The 19,382-nt window shown below is 41.4% G+C and overlaps 1 protein-coding gene across 8 annotated transcripts in view; it reads right to left on the bottom strand.

The window, feature by feature from the left end:
* Nucleotides 1-19,382, bottom strand: part of LOC105480288 (cytoplasmic polyadenylation element binding protein 3) — a 247,307-nt gene that overhangs the window by 220,796 nt on the left and 7,129 nt on the right. The window contains exon 2 of one of the 8 annotated variants that reach the window (XM_071069496.1): nt 16,514-16,661. The exons of the other annotated variants lie outside the window; for them this stretch is intronic. The gene's annotated coding sequence lies outside the window, so the exon portion shown is untranslated. The remainder of the gene's footprint in view (nt 1-16,513; nt 16,662-19,382) is intronic. 8 annotated transcript variants of the gene reach the window in all.

Raw genomic sequence — 19,382 nt, 5'->3', positions numbered from 1 at the left:
ACCCATGTATGGCTGGGCGCGGTGGCTCACGCCTGTAATCCCTGCACTTTGAGAGGCCAAGTCCGGCGGATCACGAGGTCAGGAGATTGAGACCATCCGGGCTAACACGGTGAAACCCTGTCTCTACTAAAAATACAAAAAATTAGCCAGGCGTGGTGGCAGGCGCCTGTAGTCCCAGCTACTCGGGAGGCTGAGGCGGGAGAATGGCGTGAATCCGGGAGGCGGAGCTTGCAGTGAGCCGAGATCGCGCCACTGCACTCCAGCCTGGGCAACAGAGCGAGACTCTGTCTCAAAATAAATAAATAAATAAATAAAAATAAAACCCATGTTCTTGGCAAGGCAAGGTAGCTCACGCCTATAATGCCAGCTCTTTGGGAGGCTGAGGGGGGAGGATTGCTTAAGCCCAGGAGTTCAAGACCAGCCTGGACAACATGGAGAGATCTTATGTTTTTTAAATTTAAAAAAAATAAGTAAATAAATAAATAAAACCCATGTTCTCAATTTCTCAGTCTTTGTTTCCTCTGGAATAAAATAGAGATAACATTAACAGCTGCCTAAATAATTAAAATCATATAAGTGTGCATTAAAGCATCTTTTTTTTTTTTTTTTTTTTTTGAGACAAGGTCTTCTTATTCCTGTATCCCAGCGGGGAGCGTAGCAGCATGATCATGGCTCATTGCAGTCTTGACTCCAAGGCTCAAGAAAAAAAATCCTCCTGCCTTTTTTGTTTGTAGAGACGAAGTCTCACTAGGTTGCCCAGGCTGGTCTCAAATTACTGGGCTCAAGTAGTTCTCCCGCCTCAGCCTCCCAAAATGCTGGGACTATAGGCGTGAGCCATAGCACCCAGCCGAAAGCATATTTTTGTTGTTGTTGGAGACAGTCTCGCTCCATAGCCCAGGCTAGAGTGCAATGGCTCGATCTCGACTCACTGTAACATTCGCCTCCCAGGTTCAAGCAATTCTCATGCCTCAGCCCCCGGAGTAGCTGGGATTACAGGCATGTACCATCACACCTGGCAAATTTTTGTATTTGTAGTAGAGACGGGGTTTCGCCATGTTGGCCAGGCCGGTCTCGAACTCCTGGCCTCAAATGATCCACCCAACTTGGCCTCCCAAAGTGTTGGGATTACAGGCGTGAGCTACTGTGCCCTGCCCAATAAAGCATTTTTAATAAACTGTAAAGCAGTAAAGGTCAATGTATGAAATCCAAAGTTAATACTGACATGTGGATGAGATTGTCCAGTAGATGGGATGGTCTAGAATCTACACTTAAGTGTAGATTTTCTTCTCTCCTTCCCATTTAATATCAGGAGTCAAATTAGTTGTGTTAAGCCCATGCTTCTAGAAAAACAATGATCTTGCTACGCAGGTATTTCTTATCCCACCTCTTCCTATATCCTGTTTCCTGCTTATAGAAGCAAAATATACAGTGGGACATATTCTTAAACACCCACAGGATGCCAATTTTTTAAAAAATATTCTGTAGAGATGGGGTCTTGTTATGTTGCCCAGGCTGGTCTCAAACTCCTGGTCTTAAGGGGTCCTCCCTGTTGGCCTCCCAAAGCACAAGAATTACATGCATGAGCCACTGCACCTAGCCAGATTTTAAAATTAGTTTTAAAAATTTGTGTATTGAGAGAATTTCCTCATCCTCTGGTGATGATGTTTACACTAACTAGCATTCCCTGATCATTTAGTCTATGTAGGCATCTAGATAAGAATTTTACATGTCTTATCAGTTAATCCTCATAATAATCCTAAAAGATGTAAGCTATCATTCTTCTCATTTTTCAGATAAGGAATCTTAGAAATGATCAATAATGGCTGGTCACGGTGACTCACGCCTATAATCCCAGCACTCTGGGAGGCTGAGGCGGGCAGATCACCTGAGGTCACGAGTTCAAAAACAGCCTGGCCAACACAGCAAAACCCCGTCTCTACAAAAATATAAAAATTAGCTGGGCATGGTGGTGCATGCCTGCAATCCCAGCTACTCGGAAGGCTAAGGTGGGAGAATCACTTGAACCTGGGAGACTAGGAGGCGGAGGCTGCAGTAAGCTGAGATCATACCACTGAACTCCAGCCTGGGGAACAGAGTGAGACTCCATCTCAAAAAAAAAAAAGATTAATAATTTACCCAAGGTGACATAACTAGTAGGTGAATAAGCTCAGGTCTATTTTTATTCCGAGGCTTAACTGTTATCCCTCACCAACAGCCACACCCAGGCATAACTGGGAATAACATCAGTGCCTACATTTTCTTTACATACAAGCAGGCCTCTGCCTTCAGGTGTTTCTTCCTTTGGTGATCATATTTTTTCTCAATCAAAAGTCAGGCTTAGCCAGGCATGGTGGCACAAGCCTGTACTCTCAGCTACTCAGGAGGCTGAGGCACAAGAATCACTTGAACCCAGGAGGCAGAGGTTGCAGTGAGCCAAGATCATGCCACTGCACTCCAGCCTGGGTGACAGAGCGAGACTCCATCTCAAAAAAAATAAAAAAATAAAAAAAAATCATTTGATTGAAGGCATATAAAAACATGGCTGGATGGTCGGGCACAGTGTTTCATAGCTGTAATCCCAACACAATGGGAGGCCGAGGCAGGATGATCACTCGAGACCAGGAATTCGAGACCAGGCTGCACAACATAGACTTTTCTCTATAAAAAAAATTTTAAGGCCGAGCATGTGGCTCACTCCTATAATCCTAGAACTTTCGGAGGCTAAGATGGGCAGATCACCTGAGGTCAGGAGTTTGAGACCAACCTGGCCAACATGGTGAAACCCCATTTCCACTAGAAATACAAACATTAGTCAGGTGTGATAGCATGCGCCTGTGGTCCCAGCTTCTTGGGAGGCTGAGGCAAGAGAACCTAGGAGGCGGAGGTTGCAGTGAGCCTAGATCCTGACACTGCACTCCAGCCTGGGCAACAGAGGGAGACTCCGCCTCAAAGAAAAATAAACAAATAAAAGTCAAAGCATGTGGTCTGACAATTTGAAATAAATTTCAGAAAAATCCAAGACTTGTGGTTATTGGGCCTTTTACCTTTCTCCCCAAGACCTGATCACCTAGAACAAGCCCTATTCAGATTGTTCTCAGCTTCTCTTTTTAGACCAAGCCTAGCTCCTCTTAGTGTTCCAGAGTTAAACCATCTCCCAGGCAGAAGCCTCCATCTAAACTCTTCACCCAAAAGCCTCAAAGCCTCTTAGTGACAGACTTCAATTAGTCTTAGCCTTATGAAAAATGTCTCTCCCAAAAGAAAAAGACAGGGTGGGCACGATGGCTCATGTCTATAATCCCAGCACTTTGGGAGGCCGAGGTGGGTAGATCACCTGAGCTCAGGAGTTTGAGACCAGCCCGGCCAACATGGTAAAACCCCATCTCTACTAAAAATAACAAAATTAGCTGGGCATGGTGGCAGGCGCCTGTAATCCCAGGGACTCAGGAGGCTGAGGCAGGAGAATCGCTTGAACCCAGGAGGCAGAGGTTGTAGTGAGCCAAGATCGCACCATTGCACTCAGCCTGGGCAACAAGAGCAAAATTCCGTTTCAAAAAGAAAGAAAGAAAGAAAGACAGAAAGAAAGAAAAAGATGAAAGGAAAAAATCATTTTCTTTTTTTTCAAATATAAACCCTTGTTACGGTTTGAATGTTTGTGTCCTCCAAAACTCATGTGTAAACTTAATCCCCAGTGTGGTAGTATTGAGAGGTGGAGCCTTGAAGAGTTAACTAGATTATGTGGGCTCTGCCCTCATGAATGGATTAATCCACCATGGATTAATGGGTTAATGAATTAATGGGTTATGATGAAAGTAGGACTGTTGGCTTTACAGGAAGAGGAAGAGAAACCTGAGCTTAGTGCCCTTGACATGTGATGCCCTACACAGCCTTGGGACTCTGCAGTCTCCACCAGCAAGAAGGCCCTCAGATGTGGCAGATACAGCACCTCAACCTTAGACTTCTCAGCCTACATAACTGTAAGAAATAAATTTATTTTATTTATAAATTACCCACTTTCCAATATTCTGTCATAAGCGACAGAAAACAGACTAAGACAGCCCATAAAGCATTCCTTTGAAACATCCCACTCTAAACATCCCCAGCCTTTCCCAGAAGAGACAGGAGGAGGAAAAGAGAAGTTTATCCGTTCTCTTAAGAGAAAGGTATTGTTTTGTCTCCTTTCTAAAGAGGCTTCTTTCTAAAGTCACTGCAGTTTGCACGGTTGGTCCTCTTAGAACAAAAAAGAAAGCACAAGCCCTAAACTTCATATGCAGAAATAATATTCAAATTCATTCATTCAATACATTTACTGAGTACACATTATATGGTAGGCTCCCAAAACTTACTATTCCTCCTTCCATCTACATGCATGATCAAGAATACTCAAAAGTAGTAAAGCAAAAAGACAAGCTTAGCCTACAAAGGGGAGCGGGAGAGGGAAGGAAAAAGATGGCTACTAAAAACAAAAATTTTAAAAATATCAGATGGGTATAAGCGCTAGAAAGAACAAAAGGGTGATGTGAGTGACAGATCTGGTAGAATATTTAGATTAGATGGTCATGGCCTGGCACGGTGGCTCATGCCTATAATCCCAGCACTTTGGAAGGCCGAGGCAGGCGGATCACCTGAGGTCAGGAGTTCGAGACCAGCCTGGCCAACATGGTGACACCCCATCTCTACTAAAAATACAAAAATTAGCAGGGCTTGGTGGCAGGTGCCTGTAATTCCATCTACTTGGGAGGCTGAGGCAGGAGAATCACTTGAAGCTGGGAGGCGGAGGTTGCAGTGAGCCAAGACTGCACCATCACACTCCAGCTGGGGGGACAAAAGCAAGACTTCATCTCCAAAAAAAAAAAAAAAAAAAGGTGGTCATTAAAGGCCTCCTTGACTAGATGAAAGGTGAATCAAAAGAAAGAGCCATCCATATGGCTAGTGGTAGAGGATGCAGAGGGAACAACTAATGTGAAAATCCTAATGCAGGAGTAAGGCTTTCAAGCTGGGGTTGGCAAATTTCTTCTGCGGCACCACATAGTAAATATTTTAGGCTTTGTTAAGTCACAGAAAGTCTCTTGTTGCATATTCTTTTTGTTCTTGTTGTTTTACAACCCTTTAAAAATATAAAAACCATTCTTAGTTTTGGCAGTATAAAAATAGGTCTCCAGAAAAATTTGGCCTCTGCCAAGACTCCTGCTTTAGAGGAACACACAATCTATTGGAGCTAGAGGGTAAGTGGACCAGAAGGAAAGCAATATAAGATGAGGTGTGAAAGGCAGTCAGCAGCCAGATCATAGAGGGGACCTTTTAGACTAAGATTTTTTTTTTTTTTTTAAGTGTGATGGGAATCCCCTGGAGAGTTTTAAGCAGAGCTGTGACATGATCTGATTTATGCTTTAAAAAGGTCACCTTGGCTCTGTGTGAAGAACAGACTGTGGCAGAGTTAAGAGTAGAAACAAAAACAGATTAGGAAATTGGTTATTATATCACCCAGGCTGGTAAGGACGAGTGTGATGCTGGTGGTAGAGATGGAAATGACTGAACAGGATGTGAACTGAACACCTTCAATGAAAGCCATGTTTATTATTGGTTAATAAAATCATGGAAGGATTCTTGAAATTTTCCTTTAAAATCAAAAGAGCTTGTGTTGATATATAAAATTAATTAATTAATTTATTTATTTATTTAGAGACGTAGTCTTGCTCTTTTGCCTGAATGGACTGCAGCGGCATGATCTCGGCTCACTGCCCCCTCCGCCTCCCAGGTTCAAGCGATTCTCCTGCCTCCAACTCCCAAACAGTTGGGACTACAGGCACGCACCACCATGCCCAGCTAATTTTTGTATTTTTATTAGAGATGGGTTTCACTATATTGGCCAGGATGGTCTCGATCTCTTGACCTTGTGATCCACCTGCCTCAGCCTCCCAAAGTGCTGGGATTATAGGCATAAGCCACCGCAACCAGCCGACCTATACATTTTATTAAGCTAGATGGATAGAAAAATCTTGGTTAATCAAATTTTTGCAACATTTTGACATGTTTGATTTGTAGATATTTGAACTTTTGATAGATATTTTTTCCTCTCTTCCTAGTGAAATGATTCACAGTTTTTCTGTGAATATCACCTGTTCCTGATATTCATTACTTTCCCTTCTTCACCTAAATGCATGATAAAGTATACTTAAAATGTTCCTCTAGTCCGGGTGATGTGGCTCACACCTGTAATCTCAGCACTTTGGGAGGCTGGGACAGGAAGATTGCTTGAATACAAGAGTTCAAGACCAGCCTGGGCAATGTAGCAAGACCATCTCTAGTAAAAAAATAAAATGTTCCTCTAATTTTCCTCTGAGTGTACTGCAGTCAACCAAAAGAAAACTGCTCTTTTAAAATCTGAGAAACTTCCAACTTCCCTTGGCAACACACTCTTTTCTCTCAAAGTTTTCACCATGAGGAGGTTGTAATTGGTCTCACACAACTTGAATTCATTTTCTTGTTCTTTCGTTCATAAAAACACTACTGAACATTTTTGAAAATTCATTAAGTGTACATTTAATTTGGGTACATTTTTGTATATCTGTTAAAAGTTATTAAACATTTGGGAGGGGGTAGCAGAACAAAACATAATAGACACAGAAAGAGGTTTCCATGATGGCAACCATTAGGGGTGGGGAGATTAACTGGGGAGTTTCATAGGTTGAGTTCCTTGGAAACACTACGAAACCAAGATTTGCATGCAAGAAATTTCAGGAGGGCACAATTAGCAAATATACTTGCAATGAAATGGGGAAGTCAGGATTAGTCACAGGGAGACACTGACCCCTACTATAGCTGCAACTGAGTCCTCAGTTGATTCTGTGATGAGCTCTGGAACTGGAATGATCCCTCAGTCACATCCTCAAATGAGCAAGGAAGCTGGATCTTTGTACCCTGCATCAGCCAGTCACTGGCGATGGGCTCCTGGGAGCACAACCTTGGGCAAGACAGTTTTCTATATCCTAAGGCAATGCCCAGGAAAAAAAAAAAAAGGCTTCAAGATATCAACAGCTACAATTCCCAGCAGCTAAGGGATCATCACCCATGAAGATGGGATTTGGGCTGAAACAGCACAGTATCTACCATCACGGCACAAAGTGTTTTACCATGGGCAAATAGTAATTTTATTAAAATACTATAGGAAGTTTTAGTATACCAAATATGCTAATTAGCATAAATATGGAATACAGCCATGGAATATAGCATTTCACCGTGTATATACAGTATTTTTATTAAAAATAAACAAAATCTTCATGTTCAAAGATTTGGGAATACTTTTTTATACATGCTGCTGGAAAAGTGACTCAAGTGTCATTTCAACTGTGCATCTTGACCCAGCTGATGATTAAACCCAAATTGTTTGTTTGTTTGTGATGCAGTCTCACTCTGTTGCCTAGGCTGGAATGCAATGGTGCAATCTCCTCTGCCTCCCAGGTTCAAGTGATTCTCCTGCTTCAGCCTCCCGAGTAGCTGGGATTACAGGCACGCACCACTGTGCCCGGGTACTTTTTGTATTTTTAGTGGAGATGGGGTTTCATCATGTTGGTCAGGCTGGTCTTGAACTCCTGACCTCAGGTGATCTGCCCACCTCAGCCTCCCAAAGTGCTGGGATTATAGGTGTGAGCCACCGCACCCAGCCAAAACTGAGTTTGTTTGTTTTTTTTTGAGATGGAGTCTGGCTCTGTCGCCCAGGCTGGAGTGCAGTGGCCGGATCTCAGCTCACTGCAAGCTCCGCCTCGTGGGTTCACACCATTCTCCTGCCTCAGTCTCCCTAGTAGCTGGGACTACAGGCACCCGCCACTCAGCTAAATTTTTTCATATTTTTAGTAAAGACGGGGTTTCACCACGTTAGCCAGGACAGTCTCAATCTCCTGACCTCGTGATCCACCTACCTCCCAAAGTGCTGGGATTACAGGCATGAGCCACCATGCCCGGTTGAGTTATTTTTTTATTCTTCCTCCTCCCTTATCAAATCCTAGGTCTCCTTCCGTGATCACTGTCACCAATTCTGGTCCCCACCTTCATCTTTTCAAACTTAAATTCTCCTGTCTCCAGTTTTATCAAGTTGTTACGGCGGGTGGGAGGCAGGTAAGAGGATGTTCATGGCATCCCTTGCATTAATTCCTCAAACAGTCACTGAGAGCCTATGCAAGGTACTAGGGAAACAGTATTGAGCGAGAAGATAAATTTCCTCTTATCTTCTTATGGACATTAACTTCACGTGAATAAGACAGACTTCAATCAATTCCATGATGAATAATTTCATGGCAGTTGTGATTAAAATGCTATGAAAAAGTAGCAGACATATGAAACCCCTGGTTTAGTGGGTCAGAAAGGATTTTCTAGAGTAACATCAGCCTTAAAGAACAAACTGATAAAGTGCAAAGGAAGTGCATTCCATGCAAAGGGAATACCATGCTTCTTCCTAGCATTAGGATCTGAAGGAGAAGGAGGTGGTACATTCATGAAACTAAAGAAAGTCAGTAGCCAGGTGCTAGAGCTCAGAGTTCAACTGGGAAACAGGAGTGGGTAGAAGAGAAAAAGAAGCTAGTAGGTAAGCAAGGGCAATACAAGGCCATTAGAAGTGACTTTTATATTACTTTTTTTTTTTTTTTTTTGGACACAGGTTCTCACTCTGTTGCTCAGGCTAGAGTGTAGTGGTGTGATCTGGGCTCACTGCAGCCTCAACCTCCCGGGCTCAAGCAATCCTCCCACCTCAGCCTCCCAAGGAGCTGGGACTCCAGGTGTGCACCACCATGCCCAGCTAATTTCTGGGTTTTTTTTTTTTCTTTTTTTTTTTGTAGAGATGGGGTGTCGCCAGGCTGCCCAGGCTCATCTCAAGCTCCTGAGCTCAAGTGGTCCACCCATCTTGGCCTTCCAAAGTACTGGGATGCACCACTGGATCTGACTCTATTTTACTTTTTAAAAAACTTTTGGCCAGGCACGGTGGTTCACGCCTATAATCCCAGTACTTTGGGAGGCCAAGGCAGGTGGATCCCCTGAGGTCAGGAGTTTTAGACCAGCCTGGTCAACATGGTGAAATCCCGTCTCTACTAAAAAGACAAAAATTAGCCGGGCATGGTGGAGGGCACCTGCAGTCTCAGCCCCAGCCACTCGGGAGGCTGAAGCAGGAGAATCACTTGAACCTGAGAGGCGGAGGTTGCAGTGAGCCAAGATCGCACCACTGCACTCCAGCCTGGGCGATGGAGCAAGACTCTGTCTCAAAAAACAAATAAACAAACAAATATCTTTTCATTTTGAAATAATTTCAGAATTACAAAAATGTTACAAAAACAAATTCCTCTACACTTTTTGCCCCATATTCTCCAAATGTTAACATCTTATATTATCATGGTATAATGATAAAAATCAGGAAATTAAAACTGATTCAATATTATTATCATGAGCTTATTTTACCAATTGACCCACTAATGTCCCACCCAGGACTCCAATTCACCATCACACATTCCATTTACTTGTCAAGTCCCTGTAGTCTCTCTTAATCTGGGACAGTTCCTCAGTCTTTGTCTTTCATGACCTTCACATTTTTGAAGAGCACTGGCCAGTTATTTGGTAGAATGACCCTCAATTTTGGTTTACCTGATGTTTCCTCATGATTGAACTTAGGTCATACATAGTTTTTGCAATAATATCACAGAAGAGATGTTACATCCTTCTCAGAGCATCATATCGGAAGGAACATGGTGTGGATTTAAACCACAGCGGCTATTTAACTTTGATCACTTGGTTAAGAAAATGTCTACCAGATTTGGCCACTATTAAACACCTACTATATTGCCCTTTTTACTTAAATATCTTTGAGGAGACACTTCTATGTAAATATCCTGTTAACATTCACCCACTAATTTTAGCATCCATTAATGATTCTTACCTGCATCATTTATTCTTGTGGTGTTTGCAAATGGTGATTTCATATTTTTATCAACCCTTCTACCTTAATTGGAATGCTACTATAAGGAAGGGTTTTTCCTCCTCCCCTAATTTATTCATTTATTTTTATCAGTAGATATAAATAATTAATATTTATTTCTATGGGTCCATAATGGATTCGTATTTACTCTATGGGTTATAATTCATTACTATTATTATTTTGTTGTTCAAAATATCTGACTTGGTCATTGGTGTCCCTTCCAGTTGCTCCGGGGTTAAGCATGGCCCCATTACTTTTTTTAAGACTAGTCAAGTGTGGTAGTGAGAGGGGGAGAAAGAGTAGAACAACGAGATTGATCTGTAACTGATTGTGAACTGAGATAACTTACTAGCTTTGGACAGACTCTCACCATTTTTTTTCATTATTCTATTCTATCCCATCATTTTTTTAGCACTTTCTTTTCTGGCACCGCAGATGTTCCAGGCTTAGGTACCTTTCCCGCCACAGTCTGCAATCAGCAAATTTCTCCAAAGATCCGTTTCCCTTTATTGGAGATAACACTAGGCATATTCATTGCTTCTAGGGTGTCACTGCCTAATGCCCTCTCATTAGATAGAGTTAGAAACCATATACAGGCACACATCTCTATGTGGGTATCTAGCTATAAACTCAAGAGTATGTATTGATATCTTCAATTCCAATCCAACATTACAGAGTTCATTCTATCCTTAGAAGTCTCTTTTATTTATTTCACCAAACATTTAGTGAACACCCTCCATGGGCCAGGCTCTGTGCTAGGCATTGTGGATACAGTAAAGGACAAAACAGGTATAGTCTCACACCCTTGCCTTCATGAAACTTAGATTTTAGCAAAGATCAATTTATGGATTATTTTCCTTTTCTCCAAAATTGTTAAATTTATGCTTTCTACCAGCTCACCAGGATTTAAACAGGTCACAGAAATATTTTAATAAGGTGAGTAACACGATCAGGAGTTCATTTCTTAAAAGGTCATTCTACTGGGTAGTCATTGGAGCAGAATGGACTGGACAGGCCAATTGCCAAATCAGTCGAAAAGAGGTGAAAGTGAATGCGGGGAGGCCAAATATGACACTGGTAATTACTCCAAGGTAAGAGATGCTGGTCAACTGGACAAGGGTAAAGGAAAGGGAAATGAAAACAATAGGTGGATTTGAGAGATATTTAGGAGATAAATGAACCAGATCTGTGACTGACTGGTGGGTAGGGGAATGTGGTAAGAGAGAAAGATGACTCCAGGAGAACTCCTAGGATTCTGGGAGTGTGTAAATATATTGGCTCACATTTTCACATATTGTATTTTATTCTTTTATTTTTTCCCGTCTAGGCCTTTTGTCTAGATCCATATACTGTAAATATGTCACTACATACTTGTCTCTTCTGTTCAACTGTATAACAACTGTATAATTACTGATACGTTTATTATTAACATTTTTGTATTGCCAATATCTCCTACAATATCTGGTATATAGTTGAAGCTCAATAAATAATGCTGAATAAATGATCAATTGAAGGTCGATTGTCTTCAGACTTACCAAGATTTTAGCTATAATGAAGTCCAAAATTAGATATAATACCCTCATAAAGGCCTAAAACTCCTCAAGTAGAGGAAAACTACTTATGCTGAATACCCATTCTCTAAAAAAGGTGTGTCTTGGTCTATCAGTTTATTATGTATATTTTCTCTTCTATCAGTTCATTTATCCTACCCAAGATTTAAAACCCAGATGTCATAAAATGGAGGTAAACATTTGACCATAACAATAAAATTTCACTTCACACCTATCAGATTGACAAAAATTAATACCTATTAATTGCCTATTCCCGGCAGAGGGTGAGGGTAAGGAGAGGCCTCTGTTTCCTCACCTGTTAAATGGAGCTATGATGCCTATGTGAGATGTTTCTGGTCCCAAGTAGGCATTCAGGAAAGGCTGACACTTTTCCTTGCTCTTTTATATATACTCCTCCTTGAAGATCCAGTTCAAACCAGTCTTCTATTAGGACATCTTCCCAGACCACTCTAACATGCAGCAACTTCTTTTCCCTTCCCTGAGCTCCTAGGGTACCTATCTGTAAAATTCTTCAGAAATTAATCATTGGTAGTCCCGTGATTGCTCCTGTAATAAATCACTTCTACTGTTAACTATTCACATACTCTTACACTTTCTGAAGTCAGCTGATTCAAATGTCAGGCATGCCACTTACTTGCTATGATTTCATTTTTCCAATGTTCAATTCTCTCATCTATGAAATGAAAGACGTATCCACCAACCTGAAAGGGTTGTTGTCACGATCTGAGATAATGCATGTAAAGGGCCCAGCACATGCCCATTGTAGATGTTCAGTAAGTAGATGCTTACTGAATAACAAGTGCTCCCTGAGTGCAGCGTCATCTTTTCTCAAAAGTCAATCTCCTTCCAGTTATGGCATCTCAAAAACTGCTTCACACATGGCTGCTCTTGATATTATTTTATACTTCACCTTGGTTATTATCTTGCCCACTTTATTACTTAAAGATTTGCCCCAATTTAGCATCATATAAATACAAACACTACAAGGGTATTTTAGTATTTTGCTCTATGCCATCCTCATCACCTAAATAGTACCTGGAATATAAGTATATGCTCAACAAGTACCTGATAACAAATGTCATTCTGGGGCCAGGCATGGTGGCTCATGCCTGTAATCCCAGCACTTTGGGAGGCCGAGGCGGGTGGATCATTTGAGGTCAGGAGTTCAAGACCAGCCTGGCCAACATGGTGAAACCCCATCTCTACTAAAAACACAAAAATTAGCTGGGTGTGGTGGTGTATGCCTGTAATCCCAGTTACTCAGGAGGCTGAGGCAAGAGAATTGCTTGAACCAAGTGAGCCGAGGCTGCGCCAATGCACTCCAGCCTGCGCAAGAGAGGGAGACTCTATCTTAAAAAAATAATAATAAAATAAAATAAATGTAGTTCCTTCTGAGGAGTTGCCTTTATTTAAGGTATACTGTCCTCACTTCGCTAAATGGCAAGGAAGATTGATGAGATGTTCCCTCCTTAGATTTTGAACTGTGAGCAGAATAAAAACAGGGTTGAACCGATGAGAGCATGGAATGTTGCTGCTACCACAATTCTCTGGGACGGCCACTACTTGACTGTTCCCAGCTTGATTCTCATGCCTTACCTTCAATCCTGTGAGCTCACCCGTGTCCTTCCAATGAATTTCCTTTTTGCTTAAGTTAGCTCTGGGTTTCTCAACCTCAGCACTGTTGATATTTTAGGCTATATCATCCTTTGTTGTGAGTGGCTCTCCTGTGCACCATAGTATGTTTAGCAGTATCCTTGGTCTCTACCCATCAGACGCCTGTAACATCTCTCAGTGTTAACAATCAAAATGTCTCCAGACATGACCAAACAACCCCAAGTCAGTACTCAATTAGCTAGAGCTGATTTCTGTGAAACAAAAAATCCTAAATGATGGATACTACATTCTGGGCAACTTTTCATTACTGGCCTATATAGAAATATCTCATTTGTTTACTAGCTCATGTTATATGGGTATGTCATAAATTATTGAGTAGAAAGTCTACTAACAGATTTTAAGGTTGCATCTGGTGTTATTATTAAATAACAGCTTTATGGAGCTATAATTCACTCACTTAAAGTGTACAATTCAGTGACTTTTAGTACATTCAGAGCTGTGCAACAATCACTATAATCAACTTTAGACCATTTTCATCACCCCAAAAAGAAACCCCAATACAACTTAGTTGTCAACTCCAAATCTCCAACTTCTCCAGCCCTAAGCAACCATTAATCTACTTTCTTTGTAGATTTGCCTAGGAATTATAGAATATGTGATATTTTGTGACTGGCTCCTGTCACATAGCAAAATGTTTTCAAGGTTCATCCAGGTTCATCTATGTTATAGCATGTATCAGTACTTCATTCTTTTTCATTATCAAATATTCCATTGTATGGACATTCCACATTTTATCCATTCATCAGTTGATGGACATTTGGGTTGTTTCCACTTTTGGCTATTATGAATAATGATGCCTTTTTTTTTTTTTTTTTTTTTGAGATGGAGTTTTGCTCTTGTTGCCCAGGTTGGAGTGCAATGGCACGATCTCAGCTCACTGCAACCTCCGCCTCCCAGTTTCAAGCTATTCTCCTGCCTCAGCCTCCGAAGTAGCTGGGATTACAGGCACCTGCCACCGCTCCCAGCTAATTTTTGTATTTTTAGTAGAGATAGGGTTTTGCCATGTTGGCCAGGCTGGTCTTGAACTCCTGACCTCAGGTGATCCACCCGCCTTGGCCTTCCAAAGTGCTGGGATTACAAGCGTGAGCCACCACACCTGGCCCATAATGCTGCTATTAACATTCATGTAATTTCTTTGGTTTTCTTGTAAAATAACAAGAAAAAGTAAAAACATTCATGTACAAGTGTTTGTGTAGGTATATGTTTTCATTTCTCTGGTATATACCTGTGAATAGAATTGCTGGGCTATATGGTAACTCTATGTTTAACATTTTGAGAAAAAGCCAGACTGTTTTCCAAAGCAGCTGTACCATTTTAACCTCCCACTAATAGTACATGAGGGTTCCAATTTCTTTACATTCTTGCCAATTCTTGTTATTAGCCATCCTATGTGAGAGTGAAGTGGTATCTCATTTTGGTTCTGATTTACATTTCTCTGATTAATGATGGTGACCATCTTTTCACATGCTTATTGGCCATTTATATACCTTCTTTGGAGAAATACTTATTCAGATCCTTTAATTATTTTACATTATTGAGTTGAAGAGATTTTTTATACATTCCCTTTCAGATATGATTTTCAAACATTTGTTCCCATTCCATGTCTTTTCACTTTCTTAATATTATCCTTTCCAGCAAAAAATGCTTTGAGTAAGTCCAATTTATCTATTTTTTCTTTTGTTGCTTATGCTTTTGTTATTAATCTAATAAAACACAGTCTAATCCCAGGTCATGTAGATTTATGCCTGTGTTTACTTCTAAGAGTTATATAGTGTGAGATCTTACATTTTGGTCTTTCATCCATTTTGAATTAATTTTTGCTTCTGATGTGGGTAGGGATGCAACAACATTCTTTCACAAGAGGATATCTAGCTGTGCCAGCTTAATTTGTTAGAAATACTACTCTTTCCTCCATTAGATTGTTTTGGCATCCTTGTCAAAAATCTATTGACTATAAAAGTAAGGGCTTATTTCTGGACTCTTCATCCTGTTTCACTGATCTAAATTCTATTCTTATGCCACCACCACACAGCCTTGATTATTGTAGCTTAATAGGAAGTTTTAAAATCAGGACATGTGAGTCCTCAAATTTTGTTCTTCTCTTTCAAGATCCTTTTGGTGGTTGGGTGCAGTGGCTCACGCCCATAATCCCAACACATTGGGAGATCAAGGTGGGTGGATCATTTGAGGTCAGGAGTTCGAGACCAGCGTGGCCAACATGGTGAAACCCCACCTCTACTAAAAATACAAAAATCAGCTGGGCATGGTGGCAAGTGCCTGTAGTCCCAGCTACTCAGGAGGCTGAGGCAGGAGAATCACTTGAAAGCGGGACGTGAAGGTTGCAGTGAGTTAAGATGGCGCCACTGTACTCCAGCCTGGGGGACAGAGCAAGACTCTGCCTTAAAAAACGGAAAGGCCGGGCGCAGGGGCTCACGCTTGTAATCTCAGCACTTTGGGAGGCCAAGGCGGGTGGATCACGAGGTCAGGAGTTTAAGACCAGCCTCGCCAAGATGGTGAAACCCCATCTCTACTAAAAATACAAAAAAATTAGCTGGGCATGGTGGTGGGCGCCTGTGATCTCAGCTACTCCGGAAGCTGAGGCAGAGAATTACCTGAACCCAGGAAGTGGAGGTTGCAGTGAGCCGAGATCGTGCCACTGCACTCCAGCCTGGGCAACAGAGCGAGGCTCCATCTCAAAAAAAAAAAAAAAAAAAAAAAAAGATTATTTTGGCTATTCTGGACCACCTGAATTTCCATACAAATTATAGGATTAGATTGTCATTTTCTATAAAGAAGTCAGATGGAATTTTGATAGGGACTGCACTGAATCTGTAGATCAGTTTGAGGAGTACTGCCATCTTAAAAACAGTAAATCTTCCAACGAACATGAGATTCTTTCTAATTATATCTTTAATTTCTTACAACAGTATTTTTTACTTTTCAGATGTTATACACTTCTTGTGTTAAATTTATTCCTAAACATTTTATTCTTTGTAATGCCTTTATAAATCAAACTGTTTTCCATTCATATCTGGATTGTTCATTGCTAATTTACATAAACACAATACATTTTTGTACATTGAGCTTATATCCTACAACTTTGCTGAATTCATTTATTGGTTCTAACAGGTGTTTTCACTTTTTTTGATTCTTGGAATTTTCTAAACACAAGATCATTTCATCCACAAATAGAGATAGTTTTACTTCTTCCTTTCCAATGTGGATGCCTTTTATTTCTTTTACTTGACTAATTGACCTGGCTAGAACCTCCACTACAATGTTGAATACAGGTTGTAAGAGGACATATTCTTGCCTTGTTCCTGATCATAGGGGGAAAGCACTCAATCTTTCACCATCAGGCATGATGTTGGCTATGGATTTTTTTGTAGATGCACTTTATCAAGTTGAGGAAGTTCCCTTCTATTCCTGAGTGGTCTTTTTCTCTTCCTCTTACAAGCAAGCTGCAATTGGAAATAACATATCAGTGAACACCCTGGCTTTTGCTTCAGGGCCCAAAATGTTTAATACTTGCTTTCTGACACATTCCCAAAATGTTGCTTGATTTTCCTTATTTTTCAGTAAATTATATTCCTACTTGTTTGAGTTCTAGGTAACACACAATGGCTGCAGTCTGTGTTTTTCCAAAGCTCTATCGTCCCCCTTTGATAATCCACTTTCATTTTTCCTTCACAGTACTCCAGCGTATGTCTATTTATAGCACTTCATACTTTACATTCATTGCCATCTTTATTCCTTGCAACAGAAGATCTGCCATTGTGAGCAGGGACCACTACTAATTTCTGTAAAGGCTTGAGATCAACAGAGGCTTGGGATAATAGCAAACTTTTAAAGTCAAGTTTTAGGAGCAACAGCTATAAATCAATTTAGGGTAAAGAACCTCACCAGGAGGGAAAAAAAAATAAAGAGCAAAAAAACAGGCAAAGGTACCAATAAAAATAAAACCTAGGGAGGTCAAGATGGGTGGATCGCTTGATTGCTTGAACCCAGGAGTTTGAGACCAACCTGTACAACATAGCGAAACCCTGTCTCTACTAAAAATACAAAAATTAGCCAGGTGTAGTGGCACGTGCCTGTAATCCCAGCTAACTGGGGAGGTTGAGGCATGAGAGTCACTTGAACCTGGGAGACAGAGGCCGCAATAAGCCAAGATTGCACCATTGCACTCCAACCTGGGTGACAGAGCAAGACTCCATCAGAAAGAAAGAAAGAAGGAAGGAAAGAAAGGAAAGAAAAGAGGGACAGAGGGGAAGAAAGAGAAAGAGAGAGAAAGAAAGGAAGGGAGGGAGGGAGGGAGGGAGGGAGAGAGAGAGAAAGAAAGAAAGGAAAGAAAGAAAGAAAGGAAAGAGAAAGAAAGAAAGGAAAGAAAGAGAGAAAGAAAGAAAAGAAAGAGAAAGAAAGAAAGAGAAAGAAAGAAAGAAAGAAAGAAAGAAAGAAAGAAAGAAAGAAAGAAAGAAAGAAAGAAAGAAAGAAGGAAGGAAGGAAGGAAGGAAGGAAGGAAGGAAGGAAGGAAGGAAGGAAGGAAGGAAGGAAGGAAGGAAAGAAAGAAAATACTATAGACATTAAACCAGTAAAACATATTCTAGGAACCGAAGTCTCCTCTTAATGTCCTTTAGAGAGTAACAGGGACATTATCCACTTCAACTACTTAACCTATATAAGGATAATCAAAAACTAATAGCCACGTGAAAGCAAACTTCTGAAAATGCTTACAGACCACGGTCAAGTTACTCAGACCTAGCCAAGGCCTAACTTATTTCTGTTTCCAACCCACCATACATACCACTCCAAGATTAATCCCCTAAATCAGCCAGCACAGTGGTTCATGCCTGTAATACCAGAACTTTGGGAGGCCGAGGTGGGTGGATCACTTCAGCTGAGGAATTCGAGGCCAGTTTGAGCAACATGGGGAAACCCTGCCTTTACATAAAATACAAAAAATTATCTGGGTATGGCGGCATGTGCCTGTAATCCTAGCTACCCAGGAGGCTGAGGTGGGAGGATCACCTGAGCCCGGTGGGCAAGGCCACAGTGAGCTGTGATTTCACCACTGCACTCCAGCCTGGGCGACAGTGAGACTGTCTCAAAAAAAAAAAAAAAAAAAAAAAAAAAAAATTCCCCTAAATCACTCTCACCTTTACTGAAGAACTCTGAAGAAATGTCAGTAATAATTATTAAGAGCCCTTAACCACATGTCTGGCCTTATACCGAACAATTTAAATGAATTTTCTCATTTACTCCTCCCAGGAATTCAAAAAGGGAGGTTCTATAACTCTCCCCACTTCCGCTGGAGATGAGGAATCTGACTAAAAGAGATTCTGTAACCTGCCCAAATCAAATCGCCAAGCTTCTGAGTATCAATGTTAAGACTCAAACCTACGTTATCTTTGCAGAGATTCTCTAACATTAATAATCACTTAGAGAACTTGTTAAAAAGACAGCTAATTAGGCACCACTGCAGGGCATACAGATCAAAATTTCCAGGGCAGTTTTCTGACTCATAGCAGGTTTAGGAACCACTACAAGTTAACTTCCCAGTTCCTACAGAATGGGGTCTGTTTCTTTTTTCTTTCTTTTTTTTTTTTTTTGAGACAAGGTCTCACTCTGTGGCCCAGGCTGGTGTGCAGTGGCATGATCTCAGCTCACTGCAACCTCCGCCTCCCTGGTTCAAGCAATTCTCCTGCCTCAGCCTCCCGAGTAGCTGGGATTACAGATGCTCGCCACCACACCTAGCTATTTTTTTGTATTTTTAGTAGAGACGGGGTTTCACCATGTTGGCCAGGCTGGTCACAAACTCCTGACCTCAGGTGATCCACCTGCCTCAGCCTCCCAAACTGCTGAGATTACAGGTGTGAGCCACTGTGCCTGGCTCAGAATGGGGTCTCTTTTTTTTTTTTTCCTGAGACAAGAGTCTCACTCTGTCGCCAGGCTGGAGTGCAGTGGTGCAATCTTGGCTCACTGCAACCTCCGCCTCCCAGGTTCAGGCCTCTCCTGCCTTAGCCTCTTGAGTAGCTGGGACTACAGGCGCCCACCACCACACCCAGCTAGTTTTTGTATTTTTAGTAGAGATGGAGTTTCACCATTTTGGCCAGGATGGTCTCCATCTTTTGACCTCGTGATCAGACCAACTCAGCCTCCCAAAATGCTGGGACTACACACATAAG

This window comes from Macaca nemestrina, chromosome 9 (assembly GCF_043159975.1).
Source record: "Macaca nemestrina isolate mMacNem1 chromosome 9, mMacNem.hap1, whole genome shotgun sequence".
NCBI classification, from domain to species: domain Eukaryota; kingdom Metazoa; phylum Chordata; class Mammalia; order Primates; family Cercopithecidae; genus Macaca; species Macaca nemestrina.
This window is presented reverse-complemented; position numbering and strand designations above follow the sequence as displayed.